Source organism: Callospermophilus lateralis, chromosome 11, assembly GCF_048772815.1.
Source record: "Callospermophilus lateralis isolate mCalLat2 chromosome 11, mCalLat2.hap1, whole genome shotgun sequence".
Lineage (NCBI taxonomy): Eukaryota > Metazoa > Chordata > Mammalia > Rodentia > Sciuridae > Callospermophilus > Callospermophilus lateralis.
In genome coordinates this window covers 78,509,601-78,530,564 of record NC_135315.1, presented here as the reverse complement: position 1 = coordinate 78,530,564, position 20,964 = coordinate 78,509,601, and positions in this window count along the sequence as shown.

Below are 20,964 nucleotides of genomic sequence, written 5' to 3'. Positions count from 1 at the left end.
GAGCTGGGGAGGAGGAGGGAAGAATTAATGTAACAATCAGCACATTATAGTAATAACTTCTCCATGAACATTCTTTCCCTTTTACTAATCCCATACAAAGTTGGGAGAAAGTATAAAGCATGGAGGGTGTGGGGAATGTGGGGGGAAGGAGGAATAACAATTATTTTCTTTTTTCTTTTTAAATATAAATTAATGAACTAAGTATGTTGGCACCACCACCTCCCTTCTTTTTAAAGTAATTTAATCAACCTCTTTTCTTCAAAAATGAGGATGAGTGTGTAAATATCCAACCTTTAAGTGGTTTTGGATTGGTTCATTTGCTAATTAATACTGAAGAAAGTAGACTAGAAAGACTGGGCAGGAAGGAATAAGGCAATTTTGGAGTGTTTTGTCCACAGCATATTTATGCCTCTTTCTGTAACTCCAGTTCTGAGAATCAAGGCAGCTGAGAGCCATCAGTTCATCTTTGGGAGAGGGTAGCTACTTTCACTCACTCACCAGTGTGTATAAATTATCTGGATCAGAGGTCCTGAAAAATAATAACAGGCAACATTTGAATTGGTATCTTGAATCCCTCCAGCATTCCCAGCATTAGAACTCTCATCATTATTTTTTGAAGGAATGAATGTGAGTCTCAAAAGCTGAGGTAGGCAGAGGCAGTCATTGCCAGTGGCTGTGTAGGGGGTAAGAAATTTCTTTTCAAATTAAGGTGAATGCAACTGGTGATGTTTAGAAAAGAAGTGGGAGAGGTTCTAGGGAAAGTTTAGCCTTGGGGGTAAATCCATGTTTTTCTTCTTCTTGGCATTCATTATATCTAAGAATTCCATGTTAAAACAAAATAGAAAAAAGTTCTAAATAAACAAACAAAAAGAGCTCCAAAGACACACTTGAAGGGCTGGAGCCACATTGAGGGTAAGACCAATAAAACTAATAGGTGGTGCCTTCTATAATAACTCAGAGAAAGACTTCATCAATTATGCTAGCATTTAAGAAAAAGGGCTTCTAACTATTCCCCCTCCTCAAAAAAAAAGTGCATTGTATTTAGAAAGGCATTTAAACTGTAGTTATGCAATGTCAGACTTCCCAAAGTTGGAAACAGATCTTTCCAAATACTCTCACGGTTTCCCAAGAAACTTCAGAAAGACAACATCCAAACACTTAATTTGGATTTCACTTTATTTTGTATATATGTTTTTTTTTTTTTCAGGTGATTTGGAATGAAGACGCCATCGTGAATCTTTGCTGTCCATTAGTTATTAATAGGAAACAAAAAGTAAAATCATTCTATATTCAACAAATGTTTAATGGTCACTTATTCTTGGGAAATTACTGTCTTTAAGAAATACTTTTGTGCTATAATTGCTTTTACAGTTACATTTCTTAAGTTCAAATATGTAAAGATTACTCTTGTATTTGGAATTTGGCTTGTATGGGGTTAAGTGGTATCATATGGATTATTTTAGGCATATTTCAGGCATAAACAAAGAGGAGGAACAATTTGTTTTGTATTTCTTGTGCAATAGTTTTATCACTACTACAGTTGTGAAATTTGAAGTATCATCAAATACATGTAAATTCACGAGAAGCAATACAATTTGTAAAGTACTTTCAAAGTGTCTTCACTGTGAGACCCTGTCTCTAAATAAGATACAAAATAGGGTATGGGATATGACTTAGTGGTTTAGTGCCCCAATATAAAAAAAAAGTGGTGAGGTCTTAGAATGGGATTAAGCCTTTACAATATCCTCATAAGTGATATTAATTACCTTATAAAAGGACTAGAAGGAAGTAGCTATGCCCTCTTGTCCTTCTGGCATGTGATGACTTGGTGGTCATCCCTCCTGCCCAGCAAAGAGGCAGGAAGAAAATGCACACGAGACAGTGAATCTCTTGGTGACTTGGCCTTAGACTTTCAGCCTCCAGAACGGTGAGAAACAAATTTCTGTTCTTTAAACATTTCCCAGTTTCAGGTAGTTTAATGTAGCAATGGGAATAGACTTGTGCAAATTCTGAGAATGATGTTTGGAATGTAAGTGCTATATAATTATTTACGTAATTGTATTATTTCTATTTTCTCTAGCTTCCAACATACAGGCAAGTGTATGTTGGGTAATTTAAGGCTAATGCTATGTTAAAATGAAAACCTATAAGTCACCTCATCTTTAATCATAACCTATTAGTATTTTCTCAGGAGACAAATCACCATTCTCAATCTCCGTAGTTCTTACAATAAAAGACACAATAGCAATATAATGGTTTTCTTTCAAGTTTAGAAAGCTGTGAGTTTCTGAATGTTTCTCTGTCATTATAGTTATTTTTCAGTAAAGCTAGGAGGAACTCTCGTGAGACACAAGATTCCAATTTAAGCTGGAAATTTATTTTCCATTCTGAAGATCAAGAAATTAACATTCACTCAGCTTTTACTGTGTATGAAAACTGCAGTTAATAGGTATTTTTAAGACAATATCAGTCCCATTACAGTATGGTGGCATTGAGAAAGAACTTAGAATCAAGTAAAATATATCTGAATTCTGATTTCTTTACTTACTGTTTGCTATGGAGAAAGATAATTTAATATGCCTGTGCCTGGATTCCTCAACTTTAAAATATTAATAATGGTGCCTAGTGATGTTTTATTCATGACACAATTGTTATATTAAGCTAAATAATGTATGCATAACTCTTTCTATAGTGGCTATAACATTTACAATTCTTCATAATATTTGCCTTTAATTGGTCAGACTAGAAGGCAGAAGTAAAGCAAATACCTCTAAAACAACCTATAATAAGTCTGATCATTAATGAAAAAATATGTACCACAGAAATATAGAAGTGGAAAAAATATTTTCTTCAGGTATTTCAATGAGAAGTTGAACTCCATTATAGCAAACAAAGGTGTATTTATTTTAATTAATTAATTTTGTTTGTTTGTATTATTTATTTATTTATTTATTTATTGAGAAATGATATAACCCTGAGGTAGGACAGTATGTTAGTCATTTTTCCATTACCTCAACAAATACTTTAGGAAGAAAAGGCTATAAAGACAAAGGTTTATTTTGTTTCACAGTTTGGGAATTTTCAGTTAATGATCAGTTGACCCCATTATTTTGGACTTCTGGTGGCACAGTACATTTTGGTGGAACCATGAGGTAGAGAAGGCCATTTTCCTCAGAGTGAGGAATCAAGAAAGAAAAAGTAGGAAGGGCTGGGGTCCCAAACTCCAAGTGCACACCCTTAATGACCTAACTTCCTCCCATTAGGCCCTACACCTTAAACCTTTCATATCCTCCATACACTATTTAGGGTCTGGGGACTAAAATTATAACATATGGACCTTTGGGTGTATATATTTTTAAGCTCTAAAATATAGGACCTTTGGGTGTACATTTTTAAGCTCTAAATTGTATATGAAAGTGAACACGTGTTGGTGATCTTGCCAATGGAATTCAAAATATTTCTGGTAATTTCCATTTGCAGGTTTGGGTACAAAAGTATTTGCCTTATTAATGGCTGCATGGCAGACATCAGAAGATGTATTAGTTTGTTCAAGCAGTGCATCTGGTACAACTGATTAAATTGGAAATAACACTTATGTTTGATTATTAAAAACTACTGCTGTTCTCTAAGATTCATCTTCTTTCTGCAAAATTCAAAGAGCTAAATTGAATGGAAATATAGTAAGACTTACCACCTCTATATATCCTACAAATTCTTCATAGTGGCACTAATTTCTGAAATCCTTCCAGGAAGGTAATATTACTTTTGGTTTATGATTTCCTAGGTAGAAACAGTTCAAGTTGCTTCCACTGAGTTTTTCCAACATAATGGCTAGCTCTGCATTGGTCAGGAAACAAATATGATATTTCTGCCAGTTTCTAAGTAATTCTATTTCATTTATACATTTAATATTTGAGGAAATGACCATAGAATCAATTCAGGAAACTACTGGACCTATTTTGAGATGACACTAAGCAAAAACTTTATGAATAATCTGATTTCTATAAGCCAATACTCTGGAAGAGCACAGTGACATTTTAAATTTTCTTGATTTAATCTCAGTTATGAACCTTCTACTAATCCTAGAAAAAATAGTATTTCCTTCCCCTATATGAGCATTTACCCTTGAAAAGGCTGTATGTCTCTTCAGGGAATTCTGGGAGAAAGGTTAAGAGTACACATTTTTGACAGGGAATCATAGACCTACCTCAAAGAATTCAGACTCCCCTTTATTCAAGAGGCTCAGGATTTGCAAATTTATTAACAATAACTTTACATTTTTTATTAAATTGGATGTTAGTTCAGCTGACCTAGAATTCTTCCACTATATAGAGAAAGTACCAATTAGAAGAAGTAGACATCCTGTCTGTCTATTTTAATTCTAGGAACATAATGATCCACTAACCAATGATACAGGTTGTGGGGACAAGTGCATGGAGTACTGAATACATGGCATATGTTAAGGGTATCTGAGTGGCCTACCATTCCCCTGTGCTAGGCCTATGAATGGCAAACTGCTTACCCCATAGGCACAGCCCTAAGCTGAGGCTGCATATTGCAATCCCTGCACTTGCCCCACTGCCTGCTTCTTTATTGGTCTTTGCAAGGCCAGTTGGCCAGAAATTGTGTTGGTGGCTGCCTGTAATCTGCTTAGCTACTGCCTGAGTATATATACATGGTAACTGCATATTAAAATCACATCTGCTTCCTGCTTGGTCTCCAGAGGTCTTGATTAGCAACTCCACACTCACACTCTCCTCTACCCTGTTTTGTGGACCTCCTTGCTGGATGAGAAAGAGCCCATGGAGCTGGCACTTGAACAGAGACCTGAGGTAATCCAATAAGGCAGGGTGTGACTCCTCACAGAGCAGTGAGGAAGGGGAAAGGGAGAACCACTAAAGTCTCACAGCTGCAAGTGCTACCCACTCTCTTAGATACCAGAGGTTCTACCCTGAATAAGAGTTGTGATTGATACCAATGCATGGATAAGTGCTGCTAATGTTCTTTATCCTAGGATATGGGACAAGATAATGGCAAATGTGTGGCAAGCTGAAGTAAGACAGGGGTATAATTTCCCACCACATTTTTTCCTACTGTGACAGCCATTCAGCAAAGTTAAGGGGGCCCTGCAACAGACCTTTGCCATATAATAATGGCCCTGAGGGAAGATGAGGCTGTGAAAGACAGGCAAGGGGAAAAAAAGCAGAGGCGACAATCTACCACTAAGCAAGCAATCACAGCAGGCAAAGGAAAGCAGGGATGAGAATCTATTTCAAAGAAAGCAATCACAACTGGTGCAAAAGGGAGAGAGGCAGGAAACAGTACTGCTAGCCTTCATGGCACAGGAAGAGGTGACCACAAATTATGTAAGTGCACTTTCTATTGACAGGCAAAGATTGTATCCTTTCCTGAGTCAATGGCACCTGCCTCCTTATGAGGCAATGTCACAGCAAGCAAAGGACTATGACAGCTTAGAGATGACCAGCCCATCAGACAGGCCCAAGCCATGATCTCCCAGAAATCCATTCCAGGAGGCCAGAGATCCTTTTGAAGATTAATGTAAGAGATGAGAAGTGGGGTAAGGGAATACAAGCCTTCCCCATCAATACGGCACCCTGCCACTTGGTAACCACATGCATAGGTTACCCTAAAGGAGTTCAAGAAGGCAGTAAAAGAGGATGGGCCCCATGGGCCATTTAAAACAAATGTTGGAATCACTCAGTCTTGGACTTAATTGCCCTCAAGTTTGGAAAGACCTAGTCAGAGCAGCTCTTGAGCCTGCAACATTTTTTAAGTGGAAGACACTCTTCTATGATGAATGTGAACAGCAGGGGGATCATAACCACATCACAAATGTTAACCTCCCAGCTGAATGCTTGCAGGAAGAGGGAATCTACAGTTCCCCTGTGGTACAGGCTACAGGCCCACAAAATTATTTTTATCAGGTGCAGCTCTGTGTTCTGAGAGCCCAGAGAAAGTTACAAGCTGGGGGAGGCACAGTTTCTATACAGGGCTTAAGGCATAAAGCCACTGAGGACTTGCCACAGTTTACTGACAGAGAAAACAAGGTGGTAGAAGGGAAGGTGTCCCTTGAAGGAGCTAGGGAAGCCCTAGCCAAGGAATTGATCTGGGATGGACTCAATAAATAACATAAAGCAGCAGGAGTGCCAGTGCAAAATGGCACACTTTATGACTGGATTTTGGGCACCCAGGTTATAGGGACACAAGCAGCTCAGGCCTCTTGCTGGCCTTGGCCATGGCAGTTGCATAAAAGCAGATTTACCAACAGCTTGTCAGAGACTGCAAAAATGTACACCTTTTCTCCCCATTGGTCTTTTACAATCTGCTAGAGTGAATACCTGAGGATTAACATGTAATGGTTTATGGCAAATGGATGTCACTCATTATGCAACTTTTGAAAATTAAACATATATTCATGTAATTATTGATATCTATTCAGGCTGTATAATGGCCACAGCCTTCACAGGAGAAACCACAAAAAGGGTCATCTCCCATCCACTTAAATATTTTGGAGATATGGAGGTTCCCATGTCTATAAAAACTGAAAATGGGCCAGCCTATACTAGCAAGACATTTCAAACCATTTGTAATGATTGGCATATACAACACTTAACTGGGATACCCTATAACCCTCAGGGTCAAGGCATCATAGAAAGAACACACAAGGAATTAAAGATCATGCTACAAAACAGAGGGGGTGGGGAATTATAACAAGTCCCCTCGCAATGCCTTGAACAAAACCTTATTTGCTTTAAATTTTCTCTCAATGTCAAAATTTTCTGTTTAAACAGCAGTCCATAAAGATAGGCCTCCCCTCAGGGGGCCCTCCCATCTACCTATGGTCTCATGGAAGGATCCCATAACAAATGCATGGGATGGTCTGGGGCACCTCCTAACCATTGGTCGAAGGTTTGCATATATTAAGAGAAGCCTCACCCCATCTGGGTGTCTGCCAGAAAGTCAAGCCCTGAAACCCCAGAACCACCATCAAAAAAAGATGAAGGACCTAACTCTGGAGGAGAAAACTCACAAGCAAGACTCAACAAGGCAAACGGACCTCACGTAAAGTAACTTGGGCTCATCTTAAAGGTCTTGTTAACCAAGACATCAGATTGGCACCTTTGCCTGGTGGCAACCTCATCCCCAGGCCTATGATGATGGTCTTAATGTGTTCAGTACTCACTGCTTACAGTGAAGCCTCCTGTCAGGTAAATTGGGCTTTGGTCACTAGGCCACCACTTTTAGTAGTGGCCAATTGGGAAGGATCCATACCTAAGCTTCTCTAATAATTCCAACCTTATTGATCCCTCCATGAAAAATGCAAGAAACCCTTGCTGCCTATATGCCCAATGATGCTTTTCGGAAAGCCCCCTCAGATAATGATAGAATCCCATGGAATCAATATGTCACTGCATACCTTATCTCCTTGATAAGAGGAATTCCTCTGGGGAAGAGCAACATCTATGCACCTGTGTGGGCACAGCTTTCTATATGAAATGCCCCAAAATTACATGAGCTACTTCAGTACCTGCTAAACGGGACAAACAATTACCAACTATTATGCAGGAAATCAGTATGGCATGATGGATATTACGCCAATATCGCTGGCTGCTGAGCCCATCAAAGGGGCAGCAACTGGCTGGATTAATGGATCTATATTTTTCCAGACCCTCATCATGGATTTGTCTTTGTGACAAACTATACCCACATCCACTATGCACAAACTTGTGTTATGCCACCCTTTGCTATGCTAAGAATCAATGATACTGATGCATAAATACCTCTCATACAGAGATCCGTTGTGCTGTCAATCCATGGTTAGGGCACAGTTAGGACCAAATGGCTCATCAGGTCATCTGTTCTGAGTGAGGTTTTTAGAGGCAAGACCTGCTGGTGTCACTTGGAGCAGGACATAAAACTCTGGGCCTCTCTTTTCTCACATACTGGATGAGGGATGAAAAAAATACCCGTGCCCAACCAGCCGTCTGCACTTGTGAACCTGAGCAGGGTGGGCAAATCAGACAAACACACTCAGTCGCCCTTAATGTATGCCATGTATGCAGTACTCCATGCACTTGTCCCCACATCTCCACCCTTTGATTGTTCCACAAGGAATCCAGCCAGCATTGCTCTTTTTTGTTTGGTGGACTTTACATGATACATAAACACCTCAAAACTCAAGAAAAAAGTATAACTATTATAAATAATAGGGCCAGGGTAATACCATTATGAGACTTTGCAACATAAACAGTCACTGCCTTTCCTCCCCCTGATTCCATCAGGCTCAGCACAGAGGGAACTGGCCTATACAAACAAAATTTGAATGTGTGATTTCACTTAAAATGTTTGTCCTATCATAGAGGGGATGCTCTTTGCATGTCAGCATCTGTGCAAGAAAGGCCAGCTCCCCTGGACAGGTGCAGAACTGGAGGCAATAACAGATGTAAGTGACCAAGAGTGGCTAGGAGCCACTTTTAGGAGACTGGGAAGATGGTCTCATACCCACCTGTGGCCCACTTATGCTGCCCTGTCCTGGGATCATTGCATGTCTTGGTCTGGGTGTCCCAAGTGTAGGGAAAAAAGAAAATGTATAGAGTGAACTGCCAAGAAAAGAAGAAAGTGAAGGCAGAAGTTAGTGAGGGTTGTCAGAAAGAAAAAAAGAAAGAGAAGAGAGGAAGGAATACATGGACTAATGGAAAAATTCCCCTGGAATTTAATATATATTTATATATCCCACACCTCATTCTCTCAAGTAAGACTTGAATTTTATGTGGATCTATCTTCAATGGTGTATGGAATGACATATCTTATCCTAGAGCTGGAAACAAAGTTCTATACTTAGTGGAAATTCTATCTTGTCCAAGGGCATATGGTGTAAAAAATTTGAATGTCTTTTAAACAGGACTCATATTTATGTATGGTTAAAACATTCATTTTTTTCTTATTTATAATAAGTAGTTATACAGGACAGTTGGATGCATTTTTACACAGTGTAAAAAAATTTCTTCTGTCTGTCAATAGTGTAGGGTCACACAAGTAGTGTAATCATTCATATGTATAGAATAATAATGCCAGTCTCATTCCACCATCTTTTCCAATTCCATATCCACTTTTCTTCCCCTTATTTCCCTCTGCACAACTCAAAGTTAACATTTAAGATTTGATTGCAGTGTGATGTGACTCCAAAAACCTTTTTAACAATTTTATATATATAGTGCTGAGAATTGAACACAGTGCTTCACACATGCAAGGAAAGTGCACTACCACTAAGCCACATTCACAGCCCTCCAACAACATTTTCATTTCGCATCTGTATATCCATTTGTCTAAGCGCCATCAGTGATATGACTGTCCTCTAAACATTGTGTATTCTTATAAAATATTCATAGGCAAGAGACACATCGGTTTAATTCTTGATTATCTACTTTTTCCTTTCATCAATGTGTGTTTTTATGCCAGTACCACATTTTTGTAATTTCTATAAATTTCTATAGTAAGTTTTAAAATTACGAAGTCTGAGTTATATTTCTTTTAAAAATATTTTATTTTTGCTATTTGTGTCCCTTTTCTGTTTAGTTTGAATTTGATAACCAGCTGTCCTATTTCTGCGAAATAAAAAAATGTAGTTGGGATTTTGACAAAGATTATTTTAGAGCTGTCGATTATTTTGTTCACCATTTCCCCTTTGTCAAACTAACTGCATCATCTGTGAACATGGAATATCTTCTTATATATTTTGCATGATTTTATTTGAGGAAAGTTTTATACTTTTATGTACAAGCTTTTTTTATTATTTTGGTTATTTTTTCTATGAATTTATTTTTATGCAAATATAAATAATTTCTTTAAATTTTTACATTAAATTGTTCATTACTGTTATATAAATGAGATGATCTTTTCAGTATTTATCTTGTAACCAGTAATTTTGCTGAATTCATTATATTTTCTGTGGCAGTGATATTTTTAACCTACATTATTTGGCATCTTTTATAAATGGGATCGTATTATCTGTAAACAGAGATAGTTTATTTCTCCCTATCTAATTTTGTTGCTTTTCCCCCAACTAAATATTTAAATATTTATTGTCACCTTAGACAAAAATATTTATTGTTCTTTTACTGATCTGCTATAAAGAATTGAATGATTTTACCACACCTTTCTCACCACTGAAGAGATCTTCCAAAAAGTAGAATTAAAAAACTATAGAACTCAAAATAATAATATCAATAACATGGACTTTACTGACATATAAAGAATATTTCAACCTGCTTCCAGGGAATATGCTTTCTTCTCAGCAGCACATGGATCCTTCTCTAAATAAACCATATAGTATGCCACAAAGCAACTCTTACCAAATTAAAAAAAAAAAAAAAGTAGAGATACCACCATGAACTTTATCAGATCATAATGGAATAAAATTGGTAATCAATGACTAAATAAAAAATGAAAATTAATCCCAAACCTGGAGACTAAATAATATGCTACTTAATGAACAATTGGTTGCAGAAGACATCAAGAGGAGATTAAAAAGCTACTTAGAGGTAAATGAGAAAATAGACACAACATATCAAAATATCTGGAACACTGTGAAAGCAGTAATAAGAAGAAAGTTCATTGCATGGAGTTTATTTTTTAAAAGAACAAAAAGTCATCAAATAAATTTCCCCACTTTTTATCTCAAAGCTCTAGAAAAAGAACAAATCCAGAGCAAAAGCAATAGAAGGCAAGAAATAATTAAAATTAGAGCTGAAATCAATGAAATAAAAATATTAAAAATTTACAAAACAGAAAGTTGGTACTTTGAAAAAAATAAATAAAGTTGACAGATCCTTAACTACACTGAAGAAGAGGAGAGAAAAAAACCCAAATTACCAACATATTTCATAAAAGATAATGTCAAAACAGACATTACAGAAGTACATAAAATAATTAAAATTAATTTTGAAAACTTATAATTCAAAAAATAGAAGATATTGAAGACATTGACAAAATTCTTAACTCATACAACTTACCCAGATTGAATCAGGAAGATACACACAATGAAATAGAAGATGCTATCAGAAGCCTACCAACCAAGAAAAGCACAGAACCAGAGAAATACACAGCCAAGTTTACCAAGACCTGAAAAGGAGAACTACTATCAATACTATTCAATTTATTCCAGGAAATAAAAAAAGGAAGCACTTCCAAACTCATTCTATGAGGCAAATATTACCTTTATTCCAAAACCAGGCAAAGACACACCAAAAAGAAAAAAGAAAACTTTACACTAATATTTCTAATAAACATAGATGCGAACATTCTAAATTAAATTCTAGCAAATCAAATACAAACATACCAAAAAGATTGTGCACCATGATCAAGTAGGATGCAAGGTTGGTTCAACATATGGAAATCAATGAATGTAATTCATCACATCGATAGACATAAAGATAAGAATCCATATGATTATCTCAATAGATGTAAAAAAAGCATTTGACAAAATAGAGCACCCCTTTATGTTTCAGACACTAGAAAAACTAGGGAAAACATCAACATATTTAAACATCATAAATGCTATCTATGCTAATCCCTAGGTCAACATCATTCTAAATGGAGAAAATTTGAAGGCATTCCCTCTAAAAAATGGGAGAAGACAGGGATGCCCTCTTTCACCACTTCTATTTAACATAGTTCTTGAAACACTGGACAGAGCAATTAGACAGACTAAAAAAATTAAAGAGATACATATGTGAAAAGACGAACATAAATTAGCACTATTTGCCGATGATATAATTCTATACATAAAATAACCAGGAAGCTCCACCAGAACAAATTCTAGAACTAGAAAATGCATTTAGCAAAGTATCAGGATATAAAATCAACACCCATAAGTCAAACGCATTTCTGTATATCAGTGACAAATCTTCTGAGAGGAAAATAAGGAAAACTACTCTATTCACAGTAGCCTCAAAAAATAAAATAAAATACATGGAATCAACATAATGAAAGAGATAAAAGAGCTATACAATGAAAACTACATACCCTAAAGAAGAAAAAATTAAAGAAGACCTTAGAAGATGGAAAGATCTGCACTGCTCTTGGATAGGCAGAATTAATATTATCAAAATGACCGCACTACAAAAAGAACCATACAAATTTAATGTAATTCCAATCAAAATCCCAATGGCATTCCTCAAAGAAATAGAAAAAGCAATTATAAAACTTATCTGGAAAAATAGAGACCCGGAATTGCTAAATCGATCTTTAGCAGGAAGAGTGAAGCAGGTGGCATCACTATATCAGACCTTAAACTGAACAACAGAGCAATAATATCAAAAACACCCTGGTATTTACACCAAAACAGAGCAGTAGACCAATGGTACTGAATAGAGGACACAGAGACAAACCCACAAAACTACAATGATATTATATTATACAAAGATGACAAAAAACATACACTGGAGAAAAGATAGCCTCTTCATCAAATGGTGCTGGGAAAACTGGAAATCTATATGTGACAAAATAAAATTAAACCCCTATCTCTGACCATGCACAAAACTCAACTCAATGTATATCAAGGACATAGAAATTAAACCAACACTCTGCATCTAGTAGGAAAAAAGTACACCCTAATCTTCATCATGTGGGATTAGGCTCCAAATTCCTTAATAAGACTCCTGTGGCACAAGAATTAAAATCAAGTATCAACAAATGGAAAAAATCAAACTAAAATGTCTCTTTGTAGCAAAATAAACAATCTGTGAGGTATATAAAGAGCCTATATCTTGGAAGCAAATTTTTACCTCTCATGCATCAGATTAAGCATTAGTCTCTCAGGTATATAAAAAACTTAAAAAGCTAAGCACCAAAAACAAAACCAAATAACCAAATCAATGAATGGACCAAGCAATATTACCAAAAGTTCTTTATAGGTTTTATGTGATGCCAATCAAAATCCCAAAGGCATTTCATGTAGAAATAGATAAAGCAATCATGAAATTCATATAGAAAAATAAAAGACCCAGAATAACAAAAACAATTCTAAGCAGGAAGTGTGAATCAGGCAGTATAGGGATACCAGACTTCAAAATATACTACAGAGCAATAGTAACAAAAACAGCATGGTACTGGTACCAAAACAGGTGGGTGGACCAATGGTACAGAATAGAGGACACAGAGAGTAATTCACAAAATTACAACTATCTTATATTTGATAAATGTGCTAAAAGCATGCAATGGAGGAAGGATAGCATCTTCAACAAATGGTTCTGGGAAAACTGGAAATCCATATGCAACAAAATGAAACTGGATAACATTCTCTCATCATGCACAAAAGTTAACTCAAAATGGATCAAAGAGCTTGATATCCAATCAGAGACTCTACGTCTGATAGAAGAAAAAGTTGGCTCCAATCTACATATTGCAGGGCCGGGCTCCAAATTCCTTAATAGGACACCCACAGAACAAGAGTTAATAACAAGAATCAACAAATGGGACTTACTCAAACTAAAAAGTTTTTTCTCAGCAACAGAAACAATAAGAGAGGTAAATAGGGAGCCAACATCCTGGGAACAAATTTTTACTCTTCACACTTCAGATAGAGCCCAAATATACAGAGTATACTAAGAACTCAAAAAATTAAACAATAAAAAAACAAATAAACCAATCAACAAATGGGCCAAAGACCTGAACAGACACATCTCAAAGAAGGACATACAATCAATCAACAAGTACATGAAAAAATGCTCACCATCTCTAGCAGTCAGAGAAATGCAAATCAAAAACACCCTAAGATACCATCTCAATTCAGTAAGATTGGCAGCCATTATGAAGTCAAACAACAACAAGTGCTGGTGAGGATGTGGGGAAAAGGGTACATTTGTACATTGCTAGTGGGACTGCAAATTAGTTCGGCCAATTTGAAAAGCAGTATGGAGATTCCTTGGAAATCTTGGAATAGAACCACCATTTGACCCAACTATTCCCCTTCTTGGACTATTCCCTAAAGACTTTAAAAGAGCATTCCATAGGGATACTGCTACTTTGATGTTCATAGCAGCAAAATTAACAATAGCTGGATTGTGGATCCAACCTAGATGCTCTTCAATAGATGAATGGATAAAAAAAATGTGGCATTTATACACAACGGAGTACTACTCAGCACTAAAACATGACAAAATCATGGAATTTGCAGGGAAATGGATGGCATTAGAGCAGATTATGCTTAGTGAAAGTAGCCAATGCCTAAAAAACAAATGCCAAATAACTTCTTTGATATAAGGAGAACAACTAAGTACAGAGCAGGGAGGAAGAGCATGAGAAGAAGATTAACATTAAACAGGGATGAGAGATGGGAGGGAAAGGAAGAGAGAAGGGAAATTGCATGGAAATGGAAGGAGACCCTCATTGTTATACAAAATTACATATAAGGGGAAGTGAGGGTAAAGGGGAAGAAGAGTGAGAGAAATGAATTACAGTAGATGGGGTAGAGAGAGAAGATGGAAGGGGAGAAGAGGGGAGTGGGGACAATACAGGATAGGAAAGGCAACAGAATACAACAGACATTAGTATGGCAATATGTAAAGTGGATGTGTAACCGATGTGATTCTGCAATCTGTATACGAGGTAAAAATGGGAGTTCATAACTCACTTGAATCAAATATATGAAATATGATATGTCAAGAACTATGTAATGTTTTGAACAACCAATAATAAAAATTAATAAAAAATAAATAAATGGGCCAAGGACCTGAACAGACAGTTCTCAGAAGAGGATATAAAATCAATCCACAAATATATGAAAAAATGTTCATTATCTCTAACAATTAGAGAATTGCAAACCAAAACTACTCAAAGATATCATCTCACTGTATCCAGAATGGTAGCTATTATGAAGACAAACAACAATAATTTTGGTGAGGATGTAGGGAAAAAGTTACACTCATACATTGATGGCAGGACTGCAAGTTGGTGCAGATTCCTTTGAAAATTGAGAATGGAACCACCACTTGACCCAGCTCTCCTTTTTTTTGTTTATAACCAAAGAACTTGAAAAAACAACATATTATAGGGACACAGCCACATCAATATTTATATCAGCACAATTCACAATAGCTAAACTGTGGGACCAAGCTAGATGCCCTTCAGTAGAGAAATGGATTAAAAAATGTGAGATATATATATATATATATATATATATATATATATATATATATATATATATATATATCCATTTAATTTTTATTCTATATAGCACATATTATTATCATCTCCACTGTACAAACCAGAAAACTGAGGCACAAATAAGTCATGTGACTTGTTCAAGAGCACAATGCTCTTAAATGGAAGGAGTAGAAATTCACAGCCATATTTGTCTGCCTGTAGAGCCCAAACCACCAACCACAGGGCATACATAAGGTTCTTCCTAATTAACTTTCTATTCACCCATGTCTTACCACATTTCTATACTACTGACATCTCCTTTTGGTTTTGGCACTCACCTCTCAGATCAGCTCTTCTTTCACTGATTCCTTTAAGTGTTATGGTGAGATCAGGAATCACTGATTAGTTCTTTCCTCATATCCTCTAAAATATATATTTATATTTATATTTCCTTTTAGTTTTCTAATATTATTTTATACATTTATGTGTTTGGACCACTTTGAGTTTCTGTAGATGGGATAAATGGATTTCCAAATTAATTATTTGTACTTATATATCTATCATTTTAGCAACACCTGTTTCAAAGCTATTCATTTAAAATAATTTGTGAATTATTTTAAATTATTCTGTAGAATAATTTGTAGACTCTCAGCTCTATTCCTTAATTCCACATATATATTTTTCTGTCAATACAATACTATATTGATTACTGATGATTTTTAGCAAGTTTCAAATATAGAAAAAGCATGGTCCTCCTAGATTTTTTCCCATTCAAAATTGTTTTGGTTATTTGAAAGCCTCTGTGATTTCATGTATGAATTTTAGAATCAGACTGTCAATTTTCATAAAGAAACAATCTGAGATGCTGAAAGTGAGAGCAGTGGCATTTTAGGCCAATATCACCATGTTTTGCATGTTAAGAATATTTGACTTCCCAATCCATGAACATAAGATTTTTTTCACATTTGTTCAGATCTTTAACTTAAAAATGTATAAAAAAGTCATAATTTTCATCTTGTAACTTTTTCACTTTTTTTCATGAAATTTACTGTTTAACATTTTTATTATTTTTTAGATTGACCTCTTTCTGTGTTGCACAGAGTGATCTTGAACTCATGGTCTCAAGAGGTCCTCCCCAATTAACCACTCAACTATCTGGGACTATTATTTCCTACAATAGGCAGGTAATCTTTTATTATTTTGATGTTATTATAAATAATTTTATTTCATGAAACACTTGGACACTCTTACTAAAAGTATAAACTAATACTGACAAAATGAATAATAATGTGGGAGTTTCAAACAATTAAAACTAGAAAAACCATATGACTCAGATATTTTTCTACCATATACTGTATTATCCAGGTCCTAAAAAGATAAGAATTAATAGAACACATATATGTATATGTTCATGGACAAGGAGACTTAATAGATCAACTAACATGATAATGAGATGAGTAGTCCTCAAAGCTGCTGACTATAAGATGGGAAAAAAAGGAAAACTTATAAGATCACAGGCCAAGAAATTGGAAACTTCTTAAATCAAATTCAGTGAAGCAGCTATTGTCCAAGACAGAAGAATTAAAAGGCTCATGTAGAGGCAATGGTGCAAGTCCACATTCAAAGACTGAAAAATCCGATGTCAGATGTCCAGAGGTCACACAACAAGACGGAGAAAAACAAAACAAAACAAAACAAAAACTAATCTATAAAGATAGAAGCACAAGCCAGTGACAGTCTTCCTTCTCTATTTATTCAAATATAATGGACTGGTTGGTTTTATGTACATTCATGACACCTCTTCCCCACTGAGTTCTGACCCAATTTTTGAAACACACTCAGGAACACCCAGAGGTATTTTATATTAATTTTCTAGGAATACCTAAATCTGCTCAGGTTGACCACTCAAAGTAACCATTACAAAAAACAAAAAATAAAAATAAAATCCAACTTTGAGAATATCTGCACTCCCAATAAACTGAAACACTACCCATAAAAGCCATTTCATATAAAAACTTAAATGTCTATAAAATAAAATAAAATAAAAAGTACCTGGGGTTTGAGGCTGTATCTCAGTGGTAGAATGCTAACCTGCACATGTGAGACACTGTATTTTATCTTCAATACCACATAAAAAATCAATGAATAAATAAAAATAAAAAGTTATTCTTTCCTTGTAGAATTAAAAAATAAAACCCTAAATATAAAATATGTATATATATGATATACATATAATGTATAAATAATTTATAGCAAATACATTTACACATGCATATTTATCTATGTTCATATGTTCATATATCCATACTATATATATGTGTGTATATATATATATATATATATATATATATATATATATATATACACACACACACACACACACACAGATAGAAACAGACAGGTATAACTTCTTGTTTTTAAGAATTTTCTTGAGTCAGAATCTTTTATGCTCCTGAGAATGTCACTAAGATACTGAGGCTGGCCACTAAACCTTGATTTTCAAAGAAGGATGCTGTAGGTGGTTGTAATGTAATAAGAGGCTGTCTTAAAAATAAATAGTAAAAATTACTGAGGATATATCTCAATAAAAATGCATCCCTGAATTCAAACTCCCTATTTTTTTCACCATTTAAATTAATATGGATGAAGCTGGAGAATTTTATGCGAAGTGAAATTATCAAGACACAGAATGAAATAAGAAATGCATTGCATACTCTGTGTTTAGAACCCTGTCCCAACCAACAAAAAAAAAAAAATGAGTGCACACAAATAAAATGTTGTGTATTTCAGGATGATAGTTAACAGTAATGCATCACATTCTGAAAATCCCAATGACAGTAGAATTTTAGGTATTCTTAATACAGAATTAATTAATTTTGTGAGACGATGGATTTTTTAACATAAAAACATACATATTAATGTGATTAAATGTAATGTTTTCATGCATACATTCACAGATATTAATAATATCAATATATACTTATTCCATCTTTGTTACCTTTCTACACACCCTAGATATAGTAATCAATATTCTATTATAACAAAAGTTTATTTTAGTTATCATGAATAAGAGATGTAATAGATTTCTGTCTCCTTATTCACTTAAAACACATCATCCAATTTATTTATATTTATGTCTGAGCAATACTGCATTTTGAATATATAATATACTTTCTGATAGATATATTAAGTTGTTCAGGTAAAACTGATTTTTCTTTTTATATGTATCACGAAGCACAGTTATAAAACTTAAACTTATATCACAAAAGAAGGAAACAACAGAAACCCCCCCCAAAAAATACAGGGAACTGCTTTTTGGCCTATTTTTATTAAACTAAAAAGAAGCAATCCAAAACATATAAATAAATAAATAAACAAACAAACAAACAAATAAATAAATAAATAAGATTTCCTTTACTTTAAATTTATCTGTAAACAAGATATCAATATGTTAATTCTCTTTGTAACTGTCACACACAAAACTAACTTTATAGTGTTCAGTAGATTATATTACATTACACAGAAAACCTGCTCTAGGGCAACCAATGAAATAAAACATCAGTGTGATAGACAATGTATGATTCATACTCTTTCTGCACTTGTATACTTTTGGTGTTACAATTATTTTGCTCAATACTCCCAAGTTTATGTTATCCATCAATATATCTATAATTGAAATCTTCAGTTATTACAAAGATAGAAAGGAGAGAGAGAGAGAGAGAGAGAGAGAGAGAGAGAGAGAGAGAGAGATGGTTTTAAACTTTGTCATTCTACCTGATTACTACCACAGTCTAGGCAAGGAGTTCTGCCCATGGTGATTCACGAGAAGAATTGCCAAGCACACTTCTCTTCAAGCAAGGTTAATCTTGAGCAAAATTTTTTGTGGGCTTGAATGCTAGAATGCAGGTGAGGTGAAAGTAGCATGGTGGGTATGCAGATGGTGTGTGAGAGTTAGGAAATTTGACCAAGTCCTATAAATAATCATTTTTAAATATCTATATTTATTTTTATGTGGTGCTGAGGATCAAACCCAGTGCCTCACAGATGCAAGGCAAGTGCTGTACCACTGTGCTACAGCCCCATCCCCAAATAATCTTTTTTTTTAAATGCATCAACTGCATTTTTTACATTATATGTATCTTCTATGATTCTACAATTAAACCTCAGAGACTCTGTTCTTTATACCCTGTTAGCTCAACTCAGATTTTCTTAGAATCCTCTTCCTTACACTTTGAAATAATTATTTGCTCTTCCTCACAGCACTTGTACACATATCTCTCTCAAACTTTTTTTTTTTTACATCTGGGGAACTTTTAAATGCTGAATAATTGCCAGGTGAATTAATAGTTGGTGTTCCACTTCCGAAGATGTGAAGAGCCATATCCTCTCTCTGTGGTCTCCGTCTTCTCACATAAAAATGGCAAAATTACTACATATTTGCAAACCTAAATTTCATCCTGATCCAACTCTAATTATTTGAAAGTAAAGGATGCAATCCTTGCCATGGTTTGTGGAACACAAGTCTAATTTCAGTTACATGGGAGGCTGAGTCTAGAGGATCACAGCTTTTAGTTTAGTCTTAATAACTTAGAAAGACCTTGTCTAAAAATAAAATTAAAAAGCCTGGTAATATAGCTCACTGGTATAACATACTTAGGCCCAATCTGCAGTACCACAGTAATAAAACATAATTTCTGCCCTCTTTCTTTAAAGATAAAGCCCTTAGGAAAAAAAGAGGACTTAGGGATGTGACTAGATCTGGTAAAAGAAAGCCATGTGTTCTATTTTTTCATTTTTACCTTTTAAGAACTTTCTAAAAATTATCCTAAGTATTTTGTTTTTGATATGATTATTATGAAAATGGTTTTTAATTTAAAATATAAATATTTATATTCTTATATACATTAACAACTGATTGATCTTTAATCTTGTTACTTTTCTGAGCTCACTTATAGATACTAAAAGTTCGTGATAAATTTTTACTTTTAAAATATCCACTTGAAAACACTTCTATCTAATACCTCATTTGGAAAAAATTAAACAATTGAGGGAGTAAGAGACAGAAGCAAGTTACAATGCCTCTTATTTTTACAAAGGCAAAAATATTGCTGAAATCTTCAGCCAACTGTAATCACTATGAGTCAGAAAGCAAGACAACAAATTTCCACAAACACACATTCAAGACAGAGTAGATTCCCTCTAAAATCTGGAACAAGACAGGGATGCCCTCTCTCACCACTTCTGTTCAACATAGTTCTCGAATCACTGGCCAGAGCAATTAGACAGATGAAAGAAATTAAAGGCATAAAAATAGGAAAAGAAGAACTCAAATTATCACTATTTGCAGATGACATGATTCTATACCTAGCAGACCCAAAAGGGTCTACAAAGAAACTACTAGAGCTAATAAATGAATTCATCAAAGTGGCAGGCTATAAAATCAACACGCATAAATCAAAGGCATTCCTGTATATCAGCGACAAATCCTCTGAAATGGAAATGAGGACAACCACCCCATTCACAATATCCATATTCACAAAATACTTGGGAATATTCACAAAATACTTGGGAATCAACCTAACAAAAGAGGTGAAAGACTTATACAATGAAAACTACAGAACCCTAAAGAGAGAAATAGAAGAAGATCTTAGAAGATGGAAAAATATACCCTGTTCATGGATAGGTAGAAGTAACATCATCAAAATGGCGATATTACCAAAAGTTCTCTATAGGTTTAATGCAATGCCAATCAAAATCCCAACGGCATTTCTTGTAGAAATAGAGAAAGCAATCATGAAA